Source organism: Onychomys torridus, chromosome 3 (assembly GCF_903995425.1).
Source record: "Onychomys torridus chromosome 3, mOncTor1.1, whole genome shotgun sequence".
Classification (NCBI taxonomy): domain Eukaryota; kingdom Metazoa; phylum Chordata; class Mammalia; order Rodentia; family Cricetidae; genus Onychomys; species Onychomys torridus.
The window spans coordinates 129,071,305-129,083,340 of record NC_050445.1 but is presented as its reverse complement, the minus strand read 5'-3'; the positions used below and the strand labels follow the sequence as shown (position 1 = coordinate 129,083,340).

Sequence of the window (12,036 nt, the reverse complement as noted above, 5' to 3'; positions counted from 1 at the left end):
TAAAAATTTAAATATGATCCAGCTGAATCATTGTATGTAGGGACATAACTGGGAACTTCTGTCTGTGAGCATATGTGTATTTGTGTATCTATAATCTCTAAAATTTAAAGTGTGCATTATATACAATATTCTCAAGCTATATATTAGGTAGTAGAATGAATGAAGACTCATTGCAATAATATGAAAATTTTATGTTTATTACATTAAGGCTTGTTTGTTAGTCACACCCATTTCCATGATGCTGCACACTCCACAAATAGTTAGAAAGATGCTATCATCAGTATTTCCCAACTCATGAAGAGATGATAGAGAACTATGAGTTCAGTGTTTAGTTCTTCAACCTTGAGACCAAGCCATAGGCCATTCACTGATGAAGGACTCCTCTGGGGGATAGCTAGTGGTTACTGCTACATTGGAAACAGTTATAAAAATATGACTTGTACAGCCCTGCAAATATTCTTAAAAGCCCAGTGTCATCCTCTCAAGAGCCAATTCCCAGTAAAGGAAATCTAAATCACAACTCTAAAATAATTCTCTTCACACATTGTCAAAAAGTTGGGGTTTCTGGTTGTCTTATCACACTATCTCCATTAATATAGTATCCTCTTCTTTGCTTAAGGCCCTTGAGTGAAATTTGACCCTACTTCCATTGCAGAAATATTGGGAGATTTTTGTCACAACGCAGTCAAAATCTTGACCATATGTTATCTTCTAAGGGTGAAGCAGTGGTGTCTGAGAAGGCCAAAGAATTTTTAGTTCTTCTTTGTAGAACTGTGAGAATGGGACACTGCTCTTCTCCTGACAGTAGTAAGTAGCAGCATCTTCAGCCTCCATGCTGCTGATTGTGAGAGAGTTTGATGTCCCAGACCCACTGCCAATCAAGCAAGCTGGGACTCAGAACCCTCGTCGTTGGAGGTTCCATAAACCAGTAGCATAGGGGAGGCTCCTGGCTTCTGCTGGTTCCAGGGGAAGTAACTGGAACTTGCACTTGAGCTGGCACTGCAGGTGATAGTGAACTTCACCCCTCCTGATGTGGTCATGGAAGCTGGTGACAGAGTGAGAATATTCTCACCATCTGATACTATGGAGAGAAAGATGAAAATAGATAGACATTACTAGGAAACAGGATTCCAGAATATATTTTATGCATTATGCAAAAGCCAAAAGTGACAACAAAGAAGTAGAAAAGGCAGAGGATAAAAGGAAGCAAGGAAGGAAGGAAGGAAAGAAGGAAGGCGGGTAGCAAGGATGGAAGGAAGAAAAGAAAGAAGGAAAGAAGGAATTTACGAAGGAAGGAAAATATTTCCTTTTAAACTATAACTTCTCTGATGGAAAGGATGATATGTTTGGAGACACCCTTCTTTCTCACCCACTTCACTGAGTAGCAGCAAGTTGACTCTTTTTTACCAGGAAACCGATTGTGTTGTCTGGTCTCTGTCTACAAACTTCTCTTGTCTAAGTTAGTTCTCTTAAAAGCAAGTCTGAGACATCTCTGGTTTCTGAGGAGTTGATATGCAAACATCAGGGTGTGTGCTAGGACTGTCTTGGCTCATCCACATGTGTCCTTTCATTTACGTGTAGTATTTAAGTTGGTAAATACCAAAGCTCTCAGCGTTTTTGTGTATTTTTTAATACACTCCACATGCTATCCACAGATACCCCCTCTTCCCTCCTCTCATCCCCTAGCCTTATTTTCCAAGCCAACCAGCATCCCCACATCCCCCAAATTGAGGTCTCCCATGGGGAGTCAGCAGTACCCTGGACACTGAGCCTGGGCATGTCCAAGCCCCTTCCCACTACACCAACGCTGTGCAAGGTGTCCCAACACAGGCACTGGATTCGAGTAGCCTGCCCATACACCAGGGACAGATACCATACCCCTGCCTGTGTGCCCCCCAAATAGGTCAAGACAAACAACCATCATCTGTACCCAGAGAGACTGGTCCAGTCCCATGGGGGCTCCACAGCCACCTGTCCACAGTTCATGGGCTTCCTCTAGAATATATAGTCATCTCTGCAGTCCTCCCATCATGCTGTCGACATCCCTTTCCTGAAGTATCTCTCCTCTCCATCATCAATTGTATTCCCAGAGCTAAGGCTGGTATCTGGCTGTGGATCTCTGTATCTGCCTCCATTAGTCACTGAACAAAGGCTCTATGATGACAGCTAGGTTTTTGCTAGGCTGGGCACCAGAGTAGTCCAGTCCAGGCACCCTCTGGACCACTGCCAACAGACCAAGGTGGGGGTGAGCCTTGTGGATTCCTGAGAGCCTCCCCAGCACCCTGCCTCTTCCTATTCCCATGGTGTCCTCATCTATCATGGTATCTTCTTCCCTGTCCTCCCACTCTGTCCCTGTTCCAGCTTGATACCAGGAACACATCAAAAAAATTATTCACCATGACCCAGTAGGATTCATCCCCAGGGAAGCATGTTGGTTTTATTATTTGCTTTTCTTTTCTTTTGTTTTGTTTTCTCTGCAATGCCCTATACCCCTAGACCATTGTATTCTTCACATGTTTTCTCATAGCTAGGGTTAGTTTCACCTATAGAATGATAAGTGTTGTATGTCAGTGTGGGGGATTTATTTTTTTTTCCACGATAAAGCTAAACTGAGCATGACTCAAATGTACATTGGAAATTCTGAGGTTCTGAATCTGCATCTGCCTCATATTTTTCCTGGCTGCTGCTCACCCAAAGTTTTGCTCACCTATCCTAGTCTAATCAAATGTCCCTGAGCTCACAATCTGGGGGAGGCTACTGTGCCAGTTTGTGATCAGAAAGTCATGTATTTTCAGGAGTATTTCTACTGAAGAAAGCATGTATTGATTTTTGTAGCACCTATCATGAATCCAAAGCCCTATTTTCTGCTGCTTTTAAGAAGACCATGATGTCTGATTCTCCTTGTAAAAAGGATTAGTATTCTGGGACAAACTATTCAGGGTCACCAGCTTCAGAGGATGTGCCAATGAAGTGTGCTTGGACCAATATCACACAAGGGCTCAACGGCCTGGAGACATTGTAGATGCTAAGTGAATCAAGAGCCTAGAAACCTCTTTAATTCAATGTATGACCATGGCTGTCAGCACTAAGGCTGGAGAAGTTGACTAGATAATGTGTTCCTATTGCCCTCTGCTGGAGAGATGGGAAATAGAACAAGTCAGAGCCTAGAGGAAAAATTACAAGGTTAATAATCAGTGCAAATCCTGGTGTGCTTGGGAAAGGGGTCAGTGGAGAGAAGGAACTCATGATGAGCCAAACCCTGGAGAGGTCCTCACAGTGACTGATTGAAGAAAAATGAATAATGATGCAAATCCAGTCAGATACATATGCATAAACACAAACTTGCACCCCACTTCTGGTTAAGAAGAAATAAGGAAATGTTGATAAGAAGGAATTAAACATAAGTGTAGAAACATGTAAAGTGTGTATACCATCACCTTCTTTCCTTATTTACAGATATTTATTATATTAGGCCAAGTAAAATTGTGTGGAACATGAATATCATAATTCAAATGTTTATTTGACACACATATCCTACCAAATATGCCCACTACCTTGCCCTGGTATACAGAGGGACAAGGTCATCTAATGTAAAGCCATCTCATAACATAATGTTGAATGTCCAATGTGACTATTCTATACAGTAGACTATAAATGTACTGTTGCCTTTAGCTGTGCATTGCTGCCACAACTCAACATCAAGGATTATGAACAGAAAGTGAACCTTGGAAAATGGCTTGAAGAGTTTTTTTGGGGGGAGAGATTAACAGTAAATATGCCAAAAGCAATAGAATTGATCTTATAAAGAGAGCTGTTTGGATTTTGCCTTACATTGTATGGGAAACACCCATATCCAAAGCTCATATATTTTATACAGATATAAAGAAACAAGGAAAGGCAGTATACAAATCAGAAAATTTAAGTAAAGTGTTTCAAAGTCTTGGTGAAATGTTTTTGTTTTCGTTTTTCAGGAGAAGGAAGGCTAAGGAATCTTAAAAATATGAAATATCTGAAGAAAAAGGACAAATCATCTAGAAAAAAATGTCCCAAGAAAAAGAGTAAATTGACCTATTGCTATATCATTTATAAATTTTTATCAATCTTCCTAACTGACTGTTTCTGCTCTTCTTTAAAGACACTTAACACAAATGGTCTTCTTTTAGTCTCAGTTCAATTAAAATTTAAAGCTGGCTTTGGAGTTGGAGAATGGCTCTCTCCTTCTTTAAATTCAAGCATGTTCTTAAAAGGAAAATGCAAACTCCTTGTAACATGCCAGAAGAAAGAGCCATCTTCTGACATCGGACAGAGAAAACAAACAAACAAAAAAAATTAAGGGATTATTCTATTGCTACTAATAACAATTCTTTGATTCTATTTTGATTCTTTAAACTTTTCTTAAGGTATGAATTTTTTATCATAAATTTATAAGATATATATATATATATATATATATATATATATATATATGTTTTAAACTTCTTTTGAGACATTAATGGTTATATAGAATACTAACAAATTCTAGAAAAAGGCTTCAATTAGCCACTTATACATGTTTTTGTATTTGAGTTTCTATCAGTTTTCTGCAGGGAATTATGAGGATGCCTAACATCAAATTTGAAGTCTCCAGATAGATGATGGGGCCCCACAACAACAACAATTCCACAAGGACAATAATAATGCCACTAGGCTGACAAACATCACCTACAGATGAGCTTTGAGCTACAAACAGCTCAGAGCAATTTTGAGATAGCTAACTGAGATGATCCTATTTCATAGACTACTTGAACAAGAACTTGAGATAAGCCCTGAATTTTGGCATGTGCAGAGACTGGACAACAACTGATATAGCTACCTCTCCTAGATTTTGACAATTAACCCAAATTTTTTCTTTTCAGAATAAAGATGCCTTTGACCACAACCAGCAGGAAGCAATTTTAAGAACACAACACCCACATTCCCAAAGAGGTGGTGTGGTGCAGGTGGTTTTTGGTCTTCAATAATTTTCATTGTTTAGGAGGGTTGGTTACAAGTTGTTGTTAATGGTTAGGAAAAGGTCTAAATTTAAGGTTTTTCTTTGAAAGAAAGATACATAGAAATGATATAATAGAGAGTAGATTATCGAATCTACTCTGAAAAGTAAAGAGAAGATACAGATATGATATAGATAAAAACATTATTTGATCTACATTTAAAAGACAATTACTAGTTTTAAATATTTTATATTGGATTGGACTTTTGTATAATGTATACAAATAATATATATATTGAGAGTGAGCTTGAAATTGTTAGAAAATGCTATATGAAATATTTCTAATCTTGTTCAAGATATTGTACTTATACAGTTCATTTAATAATGTAATGCTATTTGCCAAACCTTGAAAGTCATTATCACCAACTATTAGGATATAAAGAAATGAAAGTTAGTAGTTAGACATTACAATCTTGCATTCATATTAGGTACGTTTTCAAGGTTGAGCATATATATTTTAGATAGACAGGTCATCTTCAAACCTTTCAGAGATCTACAGAATATGGCATTTAAAATGTATTAATAACTTAGAAATTTTTTTCTTTTTTCATTTTTATGAGACATATTGGCTCCTGGCAGTACAAATCTACTTCAGAGAAGATATGGGCATTGAAGTAACTACATATAGAGTTAATTTTCATTGTGGCAAATGTTAGCCACTGGACAACAAAGTGTCCTGAAATCAACTATGGACAAACAGGACAAAACTGACAGACAGGACACAAAACAAACGACTACCGATTCCTGCCAAGACAAATGTGGTTGTGGCTTTCACAACAGGCATCCTCTGAGGCCAGGACAATATGGCACCATTGCTGAAGTGGCCTTTGCAATCCAGAAAAGGTACAGTGCCAATTTTTTTGAAGGCAGCTGAACATGCAGTGGACCGATGGCTACTAGTGTACAGTGGAACATTAGATAAAACAGTTAATCTTGAAAGAGTAACTAGGCTGAGGAAATCTAACCTCTCAATGGTAGACTGACATTTAATAAAAGAGTTGAAGCCACCCACAAGATGAGAAGAAAGGGATGCGGACAAGAAGAGGATGCCGAGATAAAGCTACATACAAGCCAGAAGAATGAACATCTGAATTCCAAAGCATCAACAATTTCCAGAATTTAAAATCCTGAATCATGACAGGACACTAGTGGAATTCAGGTTTATCTAGTATATGGACTACTCATACCGAATGTGAGGTTGAACTGTAGGCCTTGTGTAATCCTACTTCACAAAGGAGTCTTTCAGATACACTAAGCCTATAGTTTGAAGATGATGCCCCAATGTTGCTGAGAAACCTCCGGTGACTGTAAAGCAGGTGGCTGTTTGTGTCAACTCATATTTTTTGGAAGTTGGTTGTTTTCAATTCCTGTTTTATTAGGTAATATATCATTCTTGGGTCTCTGAGGAGTTGAAGATTAGATAGTTATAGTTATAGTTATTTGGAGATTAGTTAGTTATAGTTGTAGTTTTCCTGGTTAAGAATTTCAGAAAAGAAACTCACTAAAGTGGTATAAGCGTACATATTTGAAAGACATTATGAGATAGTTCTCTGTCAGTAATATATGATAGGATAGAATGTAAATCAGATATTTTTGTACTTACCAAAATAGGATAGATAATGGAATATTTTCTTTGTGTTAGTCAAATGAAAATGGTCTATACATTGCTTGGGTATTTATTGTTTGTATTTATTTTTATTTTTTTTTGTCTGGTATACACCTTTAATCCTAGCCCTCAGGAGACAGACGAAGGCAAATACTTGTGAGTTTGATGCCAGCCTGGTGTACAGTATAAGACAGCCATGGCAACACAGAGAAACCATGTCTTGAAAAAACCAAAATAAATTGATAAATAAATAAACAAATAAATAAATATATAACAGGTAAAACATAAGCTAACATGCTAGAATTTAACAAAATGTTGGTCTTGGGTCATTCTTAGATTAACTGTGATCATGAATACATTTTTTCTTTTTTTAATTTTATTTTATAATTATTATGTGTTTTAATTTTATACATTATCCATGGATTCCCCTGTCCTCCCCCCTCCTGCCCCCACCACCAAGACCCAGCTGTAACACTCTTGGGCATATACCCAAGGAATGCTCAATCATACCACAAGGGCATTTGCTCAGCTATGTTCGTATCAGCTTTGTTTGTAATAGCCAGAACATGGAAACAACCTAGATGCCCTTCAACTGAAGAATGGATAAAGAAAATATGGTACATATACACAATGGAGTACTACTCAGCAGAGAAAAACAGTGACATCATGAGGTTTGCAGGCAAATGGATGGATCTAGAAAATATCATCCTGAGTGAGGTAACCCAGACTCAGAAGGACAAACATGGTATGTACTCACTCATAGGAGGATACTAGATGTAAAACAAATATGACTAGACTGCTACACAACTCCAGGGAAGCTACCTAGAAAATGGGACCCTAGGAAAGACACAGGGATCACCCAATGACAGAGAAATGGATGAGATCTACTTGAACTACCTGGACGACAGTGGGAGTAATGAAGGGCATTGGAACAGAATATCCCAGCTGGATCAAGAACAGAAAGGGAGAATGAGGAATAACAGATAATGATAAATGAAGACCACATGAGAACAGGAATAGGCAGAGTGCTGGAGAGGTCCCCAGAAATCCACAATGATATATCCTCTGTAGACTGCTGGCAATGGCCGAGAGAAAGCCTTATCTGACCTAGTCTGGTGATCGGATAGCCAAACACCCTAACTGTTGTGCTGGAACTCTCATCCAATAAGTGATGGAAGTGGATGCAGAGTTCCTCAGCCAGGCCCCAGGTGGATCTCCAGGCATCCTACTGTCGAGAAAGAAGAGGAACTACAAGAGCATGAATTGCTGAATCCAAGATTGCAAAAAGCACAGGGACAAATAGCCAATCAAATGGCAGAACATGAATTATGAACCAACAGCTGAGGAGCCCCCAGCTAGATCAAGCCCTCTGGATAAGTGAGATAATTGAATAGCTTGATCTGTTTGGGAGGCACCCAGTCTGTGGGACCAGGACCTGTCCTTAGTGCATGAGCTGGCTGTTTGGAACCTTGGGCTTACACAGGGACACTTTGCTCAGCCTGGAAGGAGGTGACAGGATCTACCTGTACTGAATCCACCAGGTTTAAATGAATCCCCAGGGGTATCTTGGTCCTGGAGGACATGGGAATGGAGGGGAGGGGCTGGGGGGAAGGTGTTTGTATTTATTGTATCTATTGTATTTACTATTTCTTATATTAGTTATAACCATTTTCCTGTTTTTTAGAATAGAAAGGGGAAATGTGGTGATATCTTATTTGTGCTGAATTGTGATTTTATTTGTATGTTAATAAATAGATTTGCCTGAAGATGAGAGGTCAAAGCAAGCCATAAACAGGAGTTAGGTGGTGCTAGCACATGCCCTTCATCTGATCACATAGCAGGCAGAGTCTCTCTGTGGTCAAGGACACAGCCAAGCATGGTGACATGAACCTTTAGATCAAGTACCAATCATAGAGACCTGGAGGTCTATATAGACAGGCAGTAATGAGGAAGTCATGTGGTTGGGATTAGAGTCAATGAGAAGGCAGAACAGAAAGGCAATAAAAACACAAATCAGACAGAAAGAAGCTCTATCTGGGTAACCTACTGCTGGTGGTAAGCTAAAACTAGTCGTGACTCCTCCTCTGAACTCTTTGGCTATTAACTCTATTTGGCTCTGAGATTCTTATGTACTGACAACATATATGTATGTATGTTTTGATTAAGCACTAAAATCATTTTCACAGAGTCCAACAAAATGGGAATTTATTTCACAATTGGCAGCAACTCTCTTAAAAAATACAGTTGATATGAAATGCTTTTCATATGGATACAGAACTGAACATTATTAAAAAGTTTAATTGTTTTTAATGTACATGGTAGATTTCACTGCATGTATAACACATGGGCGTCTAAAACTGGACAGTACAGGGTGTCAGATCTGATGGAACTTATCAGGTTCCAAGGCACCATGCCTTTAGGCACTGGAAATTGAACCAGGGTCATCTGTGGAGAACAAGATGTGCTCTTAACTGCTGAGTCATCATTTCAAATACTCCCTGAAAATTATCATTTTAGTTGCTTATGACATTTTTTAAAACATATAATCCCACTTATGATTTCCCCGTTCCATTATCTGTCCTTATATCTCTCTTAAACCACATACTGATTGTCACAAACTCTGATGCATTTCATAGAAACATGACACAGAACATCCACACACAGTGATTATATAGAGTACATTTGATCTCTACAGACATTGTTACTCAGGTACCAGATGAGGAAAGCTGATGATGGAAGACAGTTGGTGTGTGCTGCACCTGCCCTACACCTGAGTGAATCATCACAGAAGCCAGTCTTATTAGCTGAAAATACTTTACAAGAAACACGTGTTTTATGGTTGGATTGACACAGCAGCAGGCCTGTCAGCTGGATACCTCTACTTTTACCTCTTCCATGAAGTTGTATTCTCAGAATAGTCTACAGGTATATTGGACACAATATATAATAAGATGGAACGAACTTGGTCAGTGCCTGACCATCATAAATTGGTCTAATTAACACTTCTATGGAAGTCCATTTTTCCAGCATAATCCATTGTCTTGTAACACTGTGGCCCATCTGTGAAATAATTATTGGACTACTGGTTAAACCTCCATAGGACCATAATGTATTATCTATAGAAGTGTGTGAAATGATGAGGTTACTCCTAGGAAAAACATATTGTCAATAATAAGGGTTGCCTAGTTCTGATATCATGAGCTAGTTCCCTGCAGTGTTGAGGGCCTCAGGAAACCACACATTAATGTGTTACTCATTTTGTGTGGAGAAAGTAGATGCCATCAGATCCTTCCAACAACAATATCAAGAGACTTTGGGGAACACTGGCCTTACTTATCAGGAAGATCATTGTTCTGGGAGGGAGGAAGGAAAGAAGGGAGGAAGGCAAATATTTCCTTTTAAACTAAAACATCCATGATGGAAATGATGCTATGTTCTAGCTGGAGCCCTCCTTCTTTCTCACCCACTACACTGAGTAGCAGCAAGTTGACTGTTTTCAGCAGCAAATCCATCATGTTGTCTGGTCTCTGGCTTGTCTAAGTTAGTTCTCTTAAAAGCAAGTCTGAAGCCAGGCATTGGTGGCACAGGCCTTTAATCCCAGCACTAGCACTCAGGAGGGAGATGCAGGTGGATCTTTGTGAGTTCGAGGTCAGGCTGGTATACAGAGCCAATTCCAGGAAGGGTGAAAAGCTACACAGAGAAACCGTCTGGGGGCAGGCGGGGGGGGGGGGGGGGGGGAGGGAGGAAGGGAGGGAGGGGGCTGGGGGAGGGGGGGGGGAAGGTGTTTGTTACCATGGCTGTCAGCACTAAGGTTGGAGAAGTTGACTAGGTAATGTGTTCCTATTGCCCTCTGCTGGAGAGATGGCAAATAGGACAAGTCAGAGCCTAGAGAAAAAATTACAAAGTTAATAATCAGTGCAAATAAACAAGCATAAACACATAAACTTGCACCCGGCTTCTTGCTAAGGAAATATTTATAAGGCATTAAACATAGGTGTAAAAACATGTAAAGTGTGTATACAAACACACTCTTTCTTTATTTACAGATATTTGTTATATTGGGCCAAGTAAAATTGTGTGGGTCATAAATATCATAATTTAAAACTTCATTTGACACACATAGCCTACCAATGTGCCCAGAAACTTACTCTGGTATACAGAAAGACAGGATAATCTAATATAAAGCCATCTCATAATATACTATTGACTGTCTAATGTGACTATTCTATACAGTAGGCTAAATGTACTGCTGCTTTGAGCTGTGGATTGCTGCCATGACTCAACATCAAGGATGGACATTTGCAATTTAAAATAAGGTTTCTATTGAGCATGCAATCGTTGTGAAATTAATGAAGAAAAATTCAGTTGAACCACTGTAATTAGTCAGAGAGAAAATTTGAGAATGGCCTGTATGTATTTGCAAATAAATGTGTGTCAACAAGATACAAAATTTAAATTTGTTACTCAACCATTTTGTATTTATTAGTATAGGGTGTGTGGCTAGTTTGAATAAATGAATAAATGTTAGAAAACCAATATAAATAAATGTTTTAATTTATGCAAATGCCTTGGGAACATGAGTATTTTCTTACTTGGCAAACTTCACTAAAACCAAGATGAATGAACACAAAGCAAATGTAACATTCAAATAAAAATTTAAGGTTTAAGCAAATTAGCTAAAAAAAGACAACTTTATAAATATTACTATTGTTAAATATGTCACAGAGAATATCATACTCTGCTTAGCTTTTTGTTTTTCCTTTTTTCTAGTCATTTTCCTCAGTGGGGTTTCTGCTTTATAATTGGATGGAGGTGGAAAATGTCCTGAACAGTGGCCTAAAGTTAAAACAGATATATACACATACAACTTGATATTACAAGATTTGTAACAAGTGCAGATCATTGCTTTTATCATATAACACATATGACACAGTCATTTCTTTTGCTAATATTTAGAACAACATTTAACTGTTATTTTTGCAAGTGTATTGAGATTTCACTTAGTAGGTAATATATCACATGCAATAACTGCTCATTTATTACTCTCCTCAACACAGTCATTGCGAGCGTGAGATCTGAGTGAGATCCAGTGATGGTCGGTTCTGCAGGATACTATCTATTCATTACAGTGGAAGGGACTGAATTAATGTAAGAGCCAGGTGGCTGGCAGCAGGAGGAGTGCTGTGAGAAGCTGTCCTCCAGATAGGACATGGCTGCTGCACTTAGGGACTCAAAGCAACTGTGATTGCTGGATGTGACCTGTGCAAGGCCAATCCAACAAGACCTGCCAACATTCCAGTAGTGATCACAGTGCTGGGGCAGACGAGAGGACATGAATGGTGCAGAGACTGTTGGTGTATATCTGGAGGCTGTTAATATAATGTAAATAAAAAAGTGGCCT

General features: G+C 38.8%; 1 pseudogene; it reads right to left on the bottom strand.

Moving 5' to 3' along the window:
* Window positions 1-711: 711 nt before the first annotated feature.
* LOC118580186 lies at window positions 712-10,147 on the bottom strand (annotated as a pseudogene).
* Window positions 10,148-12,036: the final 1,889 nt, after the last annotated feature.